Source organism: Monodon monoceros, unplaced genomic scaffold, assembly GCF_005190385.1.
Source record: "Monodon monoceros isolate NGI ecotype Baffin Bay Population unplaced genomic scaffold, NGI_Narwhal_1 Super_Scaffold_1, whole genome shotgun sequence".
In the NCBI taxonomy this organism is placed as follows: domain Eukaryota; kingdom Metazoa; phylum Chordata; class Mammalia; order Artiodactyla; family Monodontidae; genus Monodon; species Monodon monoceros.
The window spans coordinates 53,866,105-53,882,525 of NW_021703765.1; the positions used below are offsets into that span (position 1 = coordinate 53,866,105).

At 39.6% G+C, this 16,421-nt stretch overlaps 1 pseudogene; it reads left to right on the top strand.

The window, feature by feature from the left end:
• Nucleotides 1-12,040: 12,040 nt before the first annotated feature.
• On the top strand, nt 12,041-12,966 carry LOC114899622 (annotated as a pseudogene).
• Nucleotides 12,967-16,421: the final 3,455 nt, after the last annotated feature.

The following is a 16,421-nucleotide window of genomic DNA, read 5'->3' on the forward strand; positions in this document are numbered from 1 at the left end:
CTATTCCTTCCCTCTTCCAAATTCTAACGGTTGTCAGCACTCCTTGGCTTGTGGCAGCATCTCTGCTCTGTGTTCCCAGTATTTTCTCCTCCTCAGTATCCCTCTCAAAACTCCCTCTGCCTCTTTCTTATGTGATTGCATTTAGGGCCCAGATAGATAATATAGAATACACTCCTCCTCTCAAGACTGTTAACTTAGTCACATCCTTGCATTACAAGGCCATGTTCATTCTTTTGCCATTTTAGGTGTTATTGACAGGTTCTGGAGTTAGAACGTGGACATATCTTTTGGGGGGGCCACCATTCAGCTCACTACAAGCACTCTGTCAAAAATATAAAATAATAAGACTCACTGTTAGCAAGGGATTGGGGAAAGGATATTCACACACTATTAACAAAAGTTAATTGGCATGATCTCTTTGGAAAACAATTTGTCAAAGCTAAAAAAAAAAAAAAAGGCTTGAAAATGTGTATATTGCCTTTAATAAAACAATTGCAAGTTTAGAACTTTATCCCCAAAAGAGATGTGGTTCATAGAATGTGCAAGTATGTTCACCACTGTCTTTTTTATTATTTGAAAAGAAAACCTGGATTTAGCCTAAAATGCTCAACAATAGGGGCTTAAATAGGATTTAAATTATGTGTGTATGTATGTATATATATATATACACATGCATATATACATATATATATTGAATCAGACATGTATAGCCATCAAAATTGGTAATATAACTCCATGTTTATAGCATGTAAAAGGATTCACAATATCCTCAAATAAAAAGTTTTTTAAATGACATGTATGGTATTTTAGTAAATAAAAAGGTACATCTAAAATAATCTCAATGAGTTGATCATACAAATATTAATATTAATAGGATCACTGGGATTTTATCATTTTATTTATAATTTTGAATTTTTCTTCAGTGAGCTTACTTATAATATTTTTAAATAACTGAAAAGTGAATTAATGTATCAGACACATATTAACTTTTCTTCAAATATATTTATAACCCTCAGTTTCAGACATTTCACTGGTAAATTCACCATAAATTTTCTTTTGATAGATAAAAAAGAAAACTATAAAACAATATATACAAATGAATTTGGGGATAAAAGCCAAATATCTTTTTTCTAAATATAACAAAGTCCAAATGTGAAAGAAATTTAAGCCACCTAAGTAAAAATATTAATACTAGCATTATCTATTTATATAATAAGTGAGAATAAAACGTTTATTCCTAAGTGTAGTAAACATTCACTATTTAAGAAAAAACTAGCCTATAGCTGTGAATATACTCTACAAGCCATTTTAAAAAGCCAATTATGTGTATGTATGCTTGGTAAATGAGACTGAATGAATTACATCTACAAACTTATACATATAAATTATAAAATTTAATTGTTTCTGGAAGAGGCTCTGATCTTATTAAGCATCATGATTAGTGATGTTAGTGCCCACAAAATGCATCTTTCAAGATTTATTTTGATTGATATCTAACTCATAAAAGAGTGATCTTTTATACACTACTAGGACAGAGTATACTTTATAGCTCAAATCTAAAAAATTATCATTTACCCACCAATTCTTCCAAAACCAGTAAATATTCACTTCTACAGGTATTTGCTTCCTCATCTGGAAAACTGATTAATAAAAAAATGTCCTCTTCGAGTTTTTATGGAGAACTTTATGTAGATCTTCATAAAATGAATAATGAAAGTTGTGCCATGTTCACTGGCAGAACACTTGCATCAATATTAAGGCGAGAAGTAGTTCACAATTCATTTAACTATGACAGTAATTAGGCAGCTATTTTTTTCTAAATTCACTAGGACCATCTGTTTGCCTACTAAGTGCAAGGTCTTTCACATCAAGCTACAGGAATGGTTTTCCTAGATTGTACTGTAGGTTGGAACCCTCAGCCTTGTACAACAAAGTATAATAAAATGATTCAACTTCACTCACATCACAAACAATCTAAGAGAAATTTTTCCAAATTCATATTTTCTCAACAGAATTTGCTAGAAAACAGGGCAGATGTGCTCATTCATACCGCTGTTTGTTCTGGATGAGAACTCAGTGCTTCCTGAATGAGCTTCTAATACAGAAACTCATCATGGAAAAGCTGCTTCAATTCTGTCGGTTCAGAAGATGCTTTAAAGGTTGCCTATTCCAGAGCAATATTTACAGATGTCCTGGGAAGGTGACACACTGCAGGGACCCTGAGGGCAGGGGACAATACGTCAGTGGAGATGGTCAGAGAAGATCTTATGGCTGCCTGGGGAAGCAAAGGGCAGAGAATTTGAAGCCACGTGTATTTACGAGGCACTCGGTGAAGGTTGGTGGAGAGTCTTAAAAGGATGCAGTAGGATCCTTGCAGATGGGGAGGGAACCTAGGCAAACTTGTCCTCCTTTCTAATTTTACATGACTCCAGATAAACAACTGAGTTGATAACATGCTGCATCCCCTATCTCAGGACCCCAAGTTCCTCATTCCAGTTTAGAGAAAGTGTAAAAGATTAACACACATTTGCTAGAATTCATCTCTTCTGTTTCTGCTGGTTATGCCATCTTCCCGGTTTCAGCATTATCAACTTTTTAAAATATAAATTTCAATTCATGTACACTTGATATAAAGATAAGAAAAAGTGATCATAGTCACTGGGATAGAGGGACCTTTGTAATTTCAAGGATAAAATCAGTCATTTATCCTGCATTCCCAGCATTTTTCCTGCAAAATGGATAAGATCATATTCACTTGCAGGGAAACGTAATAGCAAAAGGAAATCACAGCACCCAGAAGCCGATGAAGCATAGATAAGATCCAGGTTCTCAGAGGAGCAGGGTGCCTGGATGATGGTTGTGTTGGTCATGTGACAACACAACTGACACTCTACGTGCACACAAACTGCTGATCCTTTGTGGTCCCCCAATTACCCTAACTCCATCTCCACACCCCCAATACAAGTAGGACATCAGGATGGCCGGATTTGAGGCCACTGTGGGAAAAGACGTCTTCCACTTCAAAGTCTCGCCCCAAGTGGTCTTGATAAGGCATTTGAAAGTCCTGTCCTACTCATGCCTTTGAGCTAGAGTCCAGAAAGCCTCTTTTTACATATAAGCGCTGGCTGTGATTGCTTCTGCTTTTGAATTCTTATACTACTTTCTGCCATTCTCTCAGACCAAGGAACAGATTTATTTATTTAAAAGACCCATCTTAAGGGGAAAAGGGGAGGGATAAATTAGGGATATGGGATTAACAGATACACACCACTACGTATACAATAGATAAAAACAAGGTCCTACTGTATAGCACAGGAACTACATTCAATATCTTATAATAACCTATCATGGAAAAGAATCTGAAAAAGATTATATATATATAAAACTGAACCACTTCTCTGTACATCTGCAACTAGTACAGTATTGTAAATCAACTATAGTTCAATAAAAAAAGGTTTTAAAAATTAAAAGACCTGTCTCGTTCAGAAAAGGTTTAAAGAGGATGAAACATGTATCATATTGATAAAGAAGTAGAGACCAGAGATGAAGAATGTTGGGACGTGGACAGATATCTCCTATTTGCACCCTCTCTCTACTGGTTCCACAAGCTACTTCCTGTGTGATCATGGACCATTACATGGCTCAGTTTCCATATCTATAAGGTGGGGATAATAACGTTACTGCATCAGTGACTCACTGTAAGAATTAAATGATAATACACATCACACACACGGCAAACTATCATCTTCCGAGGACAAAATAAGATCTCAGTAAATTTTCTAGGTATTAATAAATTGCTATGTTTTCCTTTACATATGCATTATCTCCTCAATTAGATCTGAAATCATGCAAAACCAACAAAATGTGATTGGGTACTTTCAAGAATACCGAGTAGCAGTAATCAGAAGGGAAATACAATGAGAAAGGAAAGATATTAGATTAAATGACAAGTATACAAAATGTATTTGGTTAAGAAGGTCATTTGTTGAGAAACGATTATGAGATGATTAATGTTTATATTATAGATTGTAGAACTATCATTACAGATTTTGGGTTAGTGGAAACAGAATGCCTTAATGTAGTGGATTTGGGAAATTTTAGTTTGGTGTTATACCTGAAGATGCAGGAAAACTAGGAAGGGAAAGTTTCAGAGTTCTTATAATCTTGTAAACATAAGAACAAGGTGAGCCATAGACACAGTTGGAGACTAATTAAGCAAATGGAGCAGAGACGGCTTTCCCAGGCTCGGGACACCATATGGAGCCAGGCCCCATGCAGAGGAAGCAAAGAATAAATGGGAACAGAGCAACAAGCAGATGGGTGAGGTCCACCTTGGGTGAAGGTTGGTGGTGGAGTTGGGAAGGGAGTTATGCAATCAACAAAGGACAGAACCCCAAGGGACACCCTTGGCTATACTCAACTTGTCAAATCCGAACCTTCTGGAATCCTGCAGACCTGCCAACATAAGTAAGATAGGTGTCTGGGAATCCACATCACCCCAGCTTTTCTGCTAGGCCTCAAGATGCAATGAAGGCAGCTAGGATTAGGAGAGCTTGTTCTTTCGGAGGCTTTGGTCAGTTGGATGGCTTCTGGCAATTTTCACATCTTGAAATTTGGATCATGTCCCTTGCTGCCATCAAAGGGTGAGACCCAACCTAAAGAGAGTAGGAGGGGGGCTTCCCTGGTGGCGCAGTGGTTGAGAGTCCGCCTGCCGATGCAGGGGACATGGGTTTGTGCCCCGGTCCGGGAGGATCCCACATGCCGCGGAGCGGCTGGGCCCGTGAGCCATGGCTGCTGAGCCTGCGCGTCCGGAGCCTGTGCTCCGCAATGGGAGAGGCCACACCAAGAGGCCCGCGTACCGCAAAAAAAAAAAAAAAAAAAAAAAAAGAGAGTAGGAGGGGTGGGTGGGAATCCAGCATGCCTATGCCTGTTCAATCCAACTTCAGATAGAAAAACCATCTGCTGCTTGGGTCCATTGCTTTAGAAACTCTAGGATGGTCCCAGGTTAAACGCTGAGCTCCGAGTGGATCCTAAAATAAACTTGGTCTCCTAACTCTGTCCCTTCTGATTCTTGCTAGGTAACCATCCCAAATCCTTAAGGCGATCGTAACACCTGAAGTGACCCCATTGTGTCCATGCTCAATGTCTTATTACAAAATAACTTCACAATACAAAGAGGACCTTTTCTGTCAAACAGGAATATAAACTGTGCAGATCTGTGCTCATAGAGAGAGACATTTATTAAAACTCATTTAACTTTGGGCATTTATTGGATCTTTATCAAAAGATGTTCCACTTCTCTGAGTTTGATCATCTACCTTTGGTAACAAGTTATTATAGCAAAAGTGCTCTTACTTGATCAGTGGAGGGTAGAAATGGGTACCAGGGATTCCATAATTTTACCATCACATTAAAACAGGAAGTTGGTGCTACCTGATCAGATCCCACTGGGGTAGAAAACAGTCTATAACATGAACCAAGAGAGCCTGGGTCACATCACTGGGGTCATCAAATGTCACATAATAAGCACAGGCAGGACACTTTTCAACCAAGGATCTAAGAGGGTTTTAAAAAAATTAAACGGTGAAAATCTCAAAACAGCCCAAAGAGTTACAGTGTTATTACTTCTGTAAACCTTGCAATGTAATCTATTCAGGTCAGTATATGATTTCATCCTGAGTCATTTACGTATATATAAATGTTAATGTGTGTGTGTGTATATATATATATATATAAATCCCACCTTACTATATTCTCTTCCAGGATGAGTCAAAACATCAGGATAAAATGAATAACTATGAATAAATTGAACTTCACTTAATTAATTCAAGATTATCATTAAATATTAACGAACATGAAAGTGTGATTGCTGAATATATCAACACCCATCACGCTAAATGTGCGAAAATATCTCTCTTCTCGCATTTTATACTTTCTTCATGTGACTGTGTTGTTTTTCTTAGTCATTTTGCCTAAAGTGAGTATTTATAAAATGTCTTATTCTGACATCCCCTTGCAATATTGTCCATTTATTTCTAACAGAAAAATATTAGACCCCAAATCACAATAAAAACCCCCTTTGAATGCTAATATCCACCCACCAGATTGGCAAAAATTAAGAAGGCTGGTGACACTAAGTGTTGGCAAGGACTTAGAACACTGGGGACTCTGAGATGCCACTGGTGGGAGTCCCAAGTGGCACAGCCACTTTACAAAACAGCTGGGCATCATCTTGAAAAGGTGGGACACTGCCCAGCCCAGCCTTTCCCAGAGATTTATCACGAGACATGCCTAAGAATGTCTGTGGCAGCCTGGTTGGTGACAGCAAAAACAAACAAACAAAAGCAACTGTCAAATAAACCAAATACACAAAAATGAGAGAAGAGATGAATGAACTGTGCATAGCTGGAGTTTGCACATCACTGCAATAGACTGACCATGTCCGTCAGCGTGGCCGGATCTTCAGAGCATACCGCTGGATAGAAAAAGCAAGGTGCAGAAGAATACGAACATTTTGCTGTCATTTTGATCAAGTTCAAAAGCAAGCAGAATTTTTAAGAAATAGATTTTTAGCAATAATGCATATAATGGTCAAGGAATAAAGAACAGAGAATACAGAGAGGAAAGCTACACAGAGTAGTTCACTGTGGAGGATGGAGGATGGGGACCGAATGTAGGAAGCTGAGGGCATGGGGAGCATCTCATGGCTGGTGATGAGGCTCTTCCTGTTCATGGACGTCATGTTTGTGGGACGTGTTAAGCTGTTATGTTTCATATTATAAATAGACATTTAACGATTAAAATATTTTTTAAATACACCACTTTAAACCCAAATATTTCCTTTAAGGCTACACATTTTATACCTGAAAAGCAATATTCACTTCTCCCAAATTAAGAGTTCTGGTTTCCATTTCTGAAAGAGTCACTTATTGTTCTGTGACCTTGGACATGTCACTTAATCTCTCTGAGGATCTTCTTCTTTCAACCTGAAAATACAGGTCGTAAGGAACAATCTCTTGGGGCTTTTCTACAGAATATTCTTATAATTGTATAAATCTCCAAGCCTTCTACCTTAGGCAGTGTCCAGTCTACCTGAATTTAATTCTTGAAAACAAACCCGCAAGAAAAATGTACACGTGTCCGCATGTGTCTTTTCTAAACACTCACTTATTTAACTAAAGACAATGTTAATTTCCTCTCCGTTCCTGAGTTCTGCCACCCTAGGATTTAAATTTTCCTCTGGGAATTTAGCAGAGCCAGATGGAGATTTTTTTTCTCCTACAGTTCAAGCTAAGATTGGACTTGAAAATCGAAGTGGCGTGCAGCTTTACACAATGGAAGTAATACCAATCGTCAATTAGAAGTCAACTCCTATTCTTGGCTTCAACATTTACCAGTTAGATGACTGTGGTTAAAGTCACTTAACTTCTCTAGACCTCAACTTATTCATCTGTAATAAAGCACCAGAAGTGGGTCAAAGCTCTCTGGAAACATTTTCTGTTCCAGCATAGTATAATTCTACCTAATTTAAGTTTCCTCTTGGGAACAACTTTTTTACCTAATAATCAACTGTTAACAAAAAGTATTCAAATAACTTGTAGAAATCAAGCACCAAACCCAAACTTCTGAAAACCACGAAGTTCCACCAGGAATACCTTGTTTCTGAAGAGGTTAAAGGAAAATGGGTCCATAGACTGATTGAGACGCGTACAAAAATTCTCATTTTCATTTGTTATTCTGATTTTTATAAATATACTAGACATTATTCTAGCCACTGTAAATAGAGCAGCCCTCACAGACCTTCCTTCCCTGTCACAACCAAGTAAGTACCTATTCCGAAAGATCCCTGGTGAGCCAAGGGCAACGATACTCTTTATCTCTTTGACAATTTAGTCTATAATCGCAACAGAACCTGAAAGCATCTTACTTGTTAGAGATCTGGCGACACAAACCCCTACACCCACCTACTTGACTCACCTATTCCTTCTTCAGACATTTCTAGTATATGCTAGTATCAAAGTCTGGTTGGGCTCTAGAAAGTGAGCTCTGCTAAAGAAAACAACAAAGTCAATGATCCTTTGCTGCATATAATAATAAATAAAATTAAGCTCTTTAGTTTATGTCCCAAAGCTTCTCTACAATGTATATCTTGCCACACACCTTTCATTCCAACCATCACAAATTATTCACCACTATCTAAACACGTTTACCCATTTTGTTTCCTCACCCAGCCCTTGAACTTGTGCCTGGCTATGAGACGTCTCCTCCAGAGCCCAACCCCAAAGGTATCTCTTCCATCATCTTCTCCATCCTATTTTCTATTTTAGGAATTAAAGCAGGTGCCTTCCCCCCAAAGCATCATGTCCCTATACAACAGCATTTTCCTCTGCTTTATGTCACAGACACTCATCTACACACATCTCTCCAACAAGTGTGTTATGTCCTGTCTGAATTCTTGACCCACAGAATCTGTCAGCGTGATAAAATGGTTTTTTGTATCACTAAGTTTTGTAGTGAGTGACTGGCTAAGCAAGAAAAGATAACAGTCACGCTAACTCTGCCTCTCTCTCACTTTGTTTTTTGAGCTATAATCTGGTTTTTGAACTTTTTTCCCAAACCCTCATTTTTCCTGAATCTGTCCAGATTATAGAAATAGTCTGCACATCACTCTCATACCACTGGGCCTCCATCACCCAGTTCACCCACCCTGGGACCCACATGCTTTCCATTTGTTCCAACAGCATCGTCTGGTGTTCCCAATTCTCCACTTATCTGGGGGATGAATGTTTCTCCTGTTGGTCCTGCAAGAAGTCAGTTCTTCTCAACCAGCTCATGAAGAGACCAGCATGGCGGCAAAGTCTTACACTATGTGTAGTAAGTACACGTAAGATACTGTTGGAACCAGAGGAAGCGGTGTGTAAAACTTCCCGGGAAGCTGTGGGAGGGAAACTTGAGCCACCCTGAGCAATGCTTAGATGTCTGCCAGGCAGAAAAGTAAGTAAGGGCATACCAAGACGAGGAAACCACAGAGGCCACACAGAGACAGAAACGTGATAAGAGATAACATGATTTGAGGAATTACATATAAGGCAGCCTGAAGCATACAACTACATACGTGAGGTGGAGGACTGAGAGTTAAGACTGAGATACTATGGAGAACTGAATGGAGGTTTCTCAAAAAACTAAAAATAGAGCCACCATATGACTCAGCAATCCCACTTCTGGGTATGTATCTGAAAAAACCAAAAACACTAATTCAAGAAGATACATTCACCTCAATGTTCATAGCAGCACTATTTACAATTGCCAAGACATGGAAACAACCTAAATGTCCATCGACAGAAGACTGGATAAAGAAGATGTATGTGTATGTGGGTGTGTGTGTGTGTGTGTGTGTGTGTGTGTGTGTGTGTGTCTCTCTCTCTCTCTCTCTCTCTCTCTATATATATATATATATATATATGTGATGGAATATGACTCAGCCATAAAAAAGAATGAAATGTTGCCATTTGCAGCAACATGATGGACTTGGAAGGCATTATGCTAAGTGAAGTAAGTCAGACAGAGAAAGACAAATACTGTATGATATCACTTACATGTTGAATCTAAAAAAGTCAACTAACTAGTGAATATAACAAAAAAGAAGCAGACTCACAGAGAAGGAGAACAAACTAGTGGTTACCAGAGGGGAGATGGGGGAGGGGCAATATAGGGGTGGGGGAGGGGAGGCACAAACCACTGGGTGTAAGATGGGCTCAAGGATGTATTGTACAACACGGGCAATACAGCCAATATTTTGTGATAACTGTAAATAGAAAATAACCTTAAAATTGTATAAAAATTACAAATTAAAGAGTTAAGGCTGGGAAAGTATACCTGACCAGGTCATAAGAGACCTTAAATGCCATACTGCAGAGTTGAACTTCATCTAATAGGTCACGAGGGCAAGACATCAAACAAATTAATTTGGAAATTCAGCTAAAAGAAACATTTCAAAAGGATTTATCTGATATAACTTCAGAGGATTGTTTGGAGGAGGGTGAATAGGAAAACAGAATGAGCAGGAAAGGAGGCTCTTGGATTAGCAAAGAAAAATAGACGGTGAAGAGACCAGGTAGGATGGAGGTTGCTGGCTTGTGGAAGGGAAGTTGATTTGTGAGAATAATAGGTTGGCTGTTACAGAATAACAGAGAAAAAAGGTGGGCGGTTAGTAAAATTTACGAATGGATATGAAGAAGTCAAAATAGAAGCCATTTCTCTTTTCACTCACCTGAAAGCTACCTCAGAAATCGCCCAGGTTTTGGACTTGAGCGGTAACTAGGAAGATAATGTACATGCAAAAAAAAATACAGTCACATAAAAACACGGACATAAACTTCAGAATAATGGAAATGTATTCTTGTAAAATGAAAAGGGAAGGACTAGGGGGTCTGGAAAGATAACTCCCACAATCCCAGAAAACAATGGACAAGGTAGAAGAGAAGTTCCCAAGTCGATAAAGTTCAAATTAATCACAGTCATAAAATCACTCAACAAAAATCTCATTCTGGAGAGATGAAAGCTAGCTGCTTCAATTCTGAAGTCTTTGTTTCACTTCCCTCTCCCAAAACATGAAAAGATTAAACTTGCACCCAGAGCCTGGATAGCGGCAGGTCACGGAGACAGGAAGTACAACCAGGGAAGTTGCGGACAGGCTTGCAATGCAGAAGAGCTGGGAGGGGCTCATACGCCTCAGAGCCAAGTAGGTGGACACACAGACACACACAGCTAGGTGGCTAGAAACCAGCAAACTCCAGGAAAGGTGGCCAGAACAAGCAGCCCAGAAGCTCAAAACATGCAAGATGACTTTGGGAGCAAGGAGAAAGTCAGAAGCTCACAGAAACATTTCTAGAAGTAGGCAAGGGTGGAAAGCTCCCAGGGAAGTGGTCTGGAAAGCAGGCGAACATGGCCAAGTTAGGGAAACTCGAGCAACAATCCCTTGTTTCAAGCAGTGATGTTGTATGTTTTTCCCTCCATGGAAAGTAGCAATTCCCAAGCGTGATTGCCTGGGAACTCTCGGCAGAGACATACAAACGTAAGTATTTGGCTGGAGGTAGGAACCTAAAGGCCAATCGTTCTGAAATGTTAACGTGGGTGATAATCACATGGACAGCTTGTTAAAATGCGGCTTCTGAGCCCCACCTCCAGAACTGCTGATTCAGTGAGTCCAAGCTGGGCCCAAGTATTTGCATCTCTGACAAGTTCCCAGATGATGCGATGCTGCTGGTCCAGAGACCATACTTTGAGAACCAGTGTCATGGGCCCTCAGTTCTCATCCCTAGACGTGCCCTAGAATCATTTGGCAAGCTTTGTAAATGCTCACACCTGAACCCACCCTACAGGTGAAGATGAGGTGGTCTAGGACAGAGCCTGAGATCGGTATGTTTTCAAAGTTCCCTAGATGTTTCCAATGCCTACACGAGGTTGAGAATTACTGCTATGTGGGGATGTAAAGTTAAATGATGACAAACTAGTTCTGTTTGGGGTATCTTTCTGAAAGGAAGCTGGCTTCTCTCTTTAAACCTAGGGGCTTAAACTCTTTTTTTCTTTTCATTAACATATTTTTTAAAATTTTATTGGAATATAGTTGATTTACAATGTTGTGTTCATTTCAGGCATACAGGAAAGTGATTTAGTTATGCATATATTCATTCTTTTTTCAGATTCTTTTCCCATATAGGTTATTACAGAATATTGGGTAGAGCTCCCTGTGCTATACAGTAGATCCTTTTTAGTTATCTATTTCACATTTAGTAGTGTGTGTATGTTACTCCCAAGCTCCTAATTTATCCCTGCCCACCATGTTTCCCCTTTGGTAACTGTAAGTTTGTTTTAGAAATCTGTGACTCTGTTTCTGTTTTGTAAATAAGTTCATTTATATCATTTTTTAAAAAATTAGATTCCACATATGACTGATATGTGGGAGCTGGCGGCGGTGGTGGCGCTGGGCGAGGGGACCGGCGCCCGGGGCAGGGGCAGCAGGGGAGGGACTCGGGCCACCATGGACGACAAGGCGTTCACCAAGGAGCTGGACCAGTGGGTCGAGCACCTGAACAAGTGTAAAGTACTTAGAGAGAACCAGGTGCAGACGCTGTGCGAAAAGGCTAAGGAAATTTTAACAAAAGAATCAAATGTGCAAGAGGGCCATTGTCCTGTTACCATCTGTCGAGATGTGCATGGTCAATTCCATGATCTTATGGAACTCTTTAAAATTGGTGGGAAATCACCAGATACAAACTATCTATTCATGGGTGACTATGGAGACAGAGGTTATTATTCTGTGGAGACTGTGGCTCTTCTTGTGGCATTAAACGTGTGTTATCCAGAACATACTACAATATTGAGAGGAAACCACGAAAGCCGACAAGTTACCCAAGTATATGGCTTTTATGATGAATGTCTGCGAAAGTATGGAAATGCCGATGTTTGGAAATATTTTACAGATCTGTTTATCTGCCACTTACAGCTTTAGTAGATGGACAGATATTCTGCCTCCATGGTGGCCTCTCCCCATCCATAGATACACTGGATCATGTAAGAGCCCTGGATCGTTTACAAGAGGTTCCACATGAGGGCCCAATGTGTGATCTGTAATGGTCAGATCCAGATGACCATGGTGGGTGGGGTATTTCACCACTCGGGGCTGGCTACACATTTGGACAAGATATTTCTGAAACATTTAACCATGCCAGTGGTCTCACACTGGTTTCTCGTGCTCACCACCTTGTAACGGAGGGATACAACTGGTGTCACGATCGGAACGTGGTTACCATTTTCAGTGCATCCAATTACTGTTATCGTCGTGGGAACCAGGCTGCTATCATGGAATTAGATGACACTTTGAAATGTTCCTTCCTTTAGTTTGACCCAGCCCCTCATCATGGAGAGCCTCATGTGATCCACAGCACCCCAGACTACTTTCTGTAAATTCCTCCTGGGAAAACCTGCCTTTGTATGTGGAAGTATACCTGGCGTAAAAAAAAAATACACACACACACACACACACACACACACACACACACACACACACATAAAATAAAACCAAAAAAAGCAACAGTAATCTATGTGTTTCTGTAACAAATTGGGATCTGTCTTGGCACTAAACCATATCATGGACCAAACTGTGCCATACTAATGATGAGCATTTAGCACAACTTCAGACCGAAATTAGTTCGACACTATGTTCTAGATCGGTCGGTCGTAACAGTTTGCCTGCTGTATTTGTAGGAACCATTTTCCTTGGAACTGTTCAAGCAAAAAAGATAACTAACTCCATCTACTTTTGCACTTACTTGGAAATTTTAGTTAGAGTGTTTAACTGACATGGATAAATAGGGTTGGATTTTTAAGAAAAATTCACAAGCTAACTTCCACTTAATTCATTACCGTTTATTTTATTGAAATGTATAATTAACTGAAAGAAAGATTCTTAGGAGTACGTTGTCATAACATTTAAAGAGATTTCCCTTCATTTAACCTAAATTACTATTTTATGTTGATTTGCATATTTCTGTATATTTATCATGACAGTACTTGCATTCTATTTGGTGTACTGAGCAAATGAACTTTCCATTTTAAACAAAAATAAAGGCGGGGGTGGGGGGGCTTCCCTGGTGGCACAGTGGTTAAGAATCCGCCTACCAATGCAGGGGACAGAGGTTCAAGCCCTGGTCCGGGAAGATCCCACATGCCACGGAGCAACTAAGCCCGTGCGCCACAACTACTGAGCCTGAGCTCTAGAGCCTGCAAGCCACAACTACTGAGCCCATGTACCACAACTACTGAAGCCCGTGCTCCACAACAAGAGAAGCCAATGCAATGAGAAGCCTGCACACAGCAACGATGAGTAGCCCCCACTTGCCGCAACTAGAGAAAGCCTGCACACAGCAACAAAGACCCAATGCAGCCTAAAATAAACAAATTTTTTTAAAAAAATGACTGACATGTGGTATAAACATACAATGGAATATGACTCAGCCATAAAATTTTTTAAAAAAACAACTACATAATGCCATTTGTGGCAACATGGATGGACCTAGTAACTCAGACAGAGAAAGACAAATATCCTATGGGCTTAAACTCTTCATGGGGTCCAATAATGGATATGTTTAAGTAAAGCACTTACAGCTCCTGCTCAATCAAAATCCTATTTATACCAATAAAGTGTTTAGGTAACATCAACAAAAATTTATAAACCATCATAGAAGGCTCGATTTATCTTTCGGAAACAAAGGAGAAATCACTAACAATGGAAGGAAGACGTTGGTTTTCTCCATTCACACTGCCAGGACTTAGAAGAAAAACAAGTTTTCCAAAACAACGATAAAGCAGCCAAGAGGAAAATCCAATAAAATTGCCAAGGAATGACAGTGCTCTAGGAACAGATGGACTGGTTCCTTTCTGAAATTTTATGAAGAATATCGATGAACTGAAACATTGACAAAGATATTTAATGCAACCTTATAGGGAAAGTAATCAAATCTCTTGGAACATTCTAGCCAAGTGAGATGCTTGAATGCAAGGATAATGTTTTCAACCTCTTTCTCATTTTTCAGAATTACTGAATAATTGAACAGTTAACAATAACTAATGGAACAAGTCATGCTGTATGATCTTGGTTTTGTTTATCAGTTTCACGTCAGGTGGTATGTGAAGTAAATAATGGTTCAAAGATGCCTCATTATTATAAAAAAAAAGTTAAGTCACTGAGAACTTCATTCACATTCATTCTTTGGATAAATATTTATTAGGAAGCAATATTTGACAAATATTTATTAAGAATCTCTGTGCTAACCAGGATGCTGGGAAAAGAATATGGTGATAAGTTGAACTACTTTGCAAATGGTGGGAAAGAGTGGCATTAATGAGAAAAAAAAACAGTCATGTGCAAAACAAGTTGGGAGGAGGGAGGAAGCAAAATTCCAGGCAGATGGAATAAAATATCTTAGAGGGCTTCCCTGGTGGCGCAGTGGTTGAGAGTCTGCCTGCCAATGCAGGGGACACGGGTTCCTGCCCCGGTCCGGGAAGATCCCACGTGCCACGGAGCGGCTGGGCCCATGAGCCATGGCCACTGAGCCTGCGCGTCCGGAGCCTGTGCTCCGCAACGGGAGAGGCCACAACAGTGAGAGGCCCGCGTACCGCAAAAAAAAAAAAAAAAAAATCTTAGAAAAGATTAGTTATCCTTCCATTTTACACCTAAACATATATGACTGTGTGAGGCAGACGACTCAATTTCAATGATATAAGTTCTAATAAAACGTTTTGAGTCATGTGCACTCCATACATGTGTATACAATTTTAAGAATGTGTCTAATATCAAAAAAATTGAATTTCAATTTCAATGTAGGACACTCGTAGATTGAAAACTTGCCAAGCCTTTGGCCATATATTTCCTGTCTTCAAGAAATTAATGTATTACTATTAATACATTACTTTTACTAGCACCTTTCTAGAACTTTCACTAAGTTTATGCCCTAGGCAATTCAACACTCAAATTTATTTTACATAAGGAACGTAAAGCAATCCTAAACAAAAGCGGCAGAAACAATACATGTAGAAACACGCAAAGAAAGATGGAAGACACTGCACTTATAAAATGCATTTGTTTTCTGTGACACTATGGCAGCAGGGACTTTATAAAGGGTGCTCACTGTTCTACCAGTTTGACGTGTATCCATCTTCATTTCAGCTTCTGATAACTTACATGAGCCAAACATCCCGTACCAATATTTATTTGAGATAGAGATGCTTATACAGTCAACTTGCCTTTTTCTTAAAAAAGTAAAGTTAAAAAAAAACTACAGCAGCATGCTAGTATTTTATAGGCCACTTGAATTACCTTGCACTTGAGTTAAGGATACAACAGTGTTCATTTATCCATGTCTGTTTAAACAGACTGAAGTGTTTAATTCCATCAGGCTCAATCGCAAAGAATCCCAACAGCCAACGAGCAGTTTTCTGCTGGGATTTCTTAGGAGGACAATCTAACATCTTTTTTTTCCCACTTGCTATTAAAGTCCTTATCTGAATGTTGCCAAAGGTGTGTCAGGTTCGTTCATTGTGTTCCCTAAATTGTCTTTATTGCCGGTGTCACCTGTGTGTGTGCTGCTTTGTCTTGGAGGGATGCTCTAAATGTCCTTTCCAATAGATTACTCGATGGGAAGCGGAAGCTAGGGGTAGGACAGGAGTAAAGATGCAGACTTAGAGAATGGACTTGAGGACACGGGGAGGGGGAAGGGTAAGCTGGGACGAAGTGAGAGAGTGGCATGGACATATATACACTACCAAATGTAAAACAGATAGCCAGTGGGAAGCGGCCGCATAGCACAGGGAGATCAGCTCGGTGCTTTGTGACCACCTAGAGGGGTGGGATAGGGAGGGTG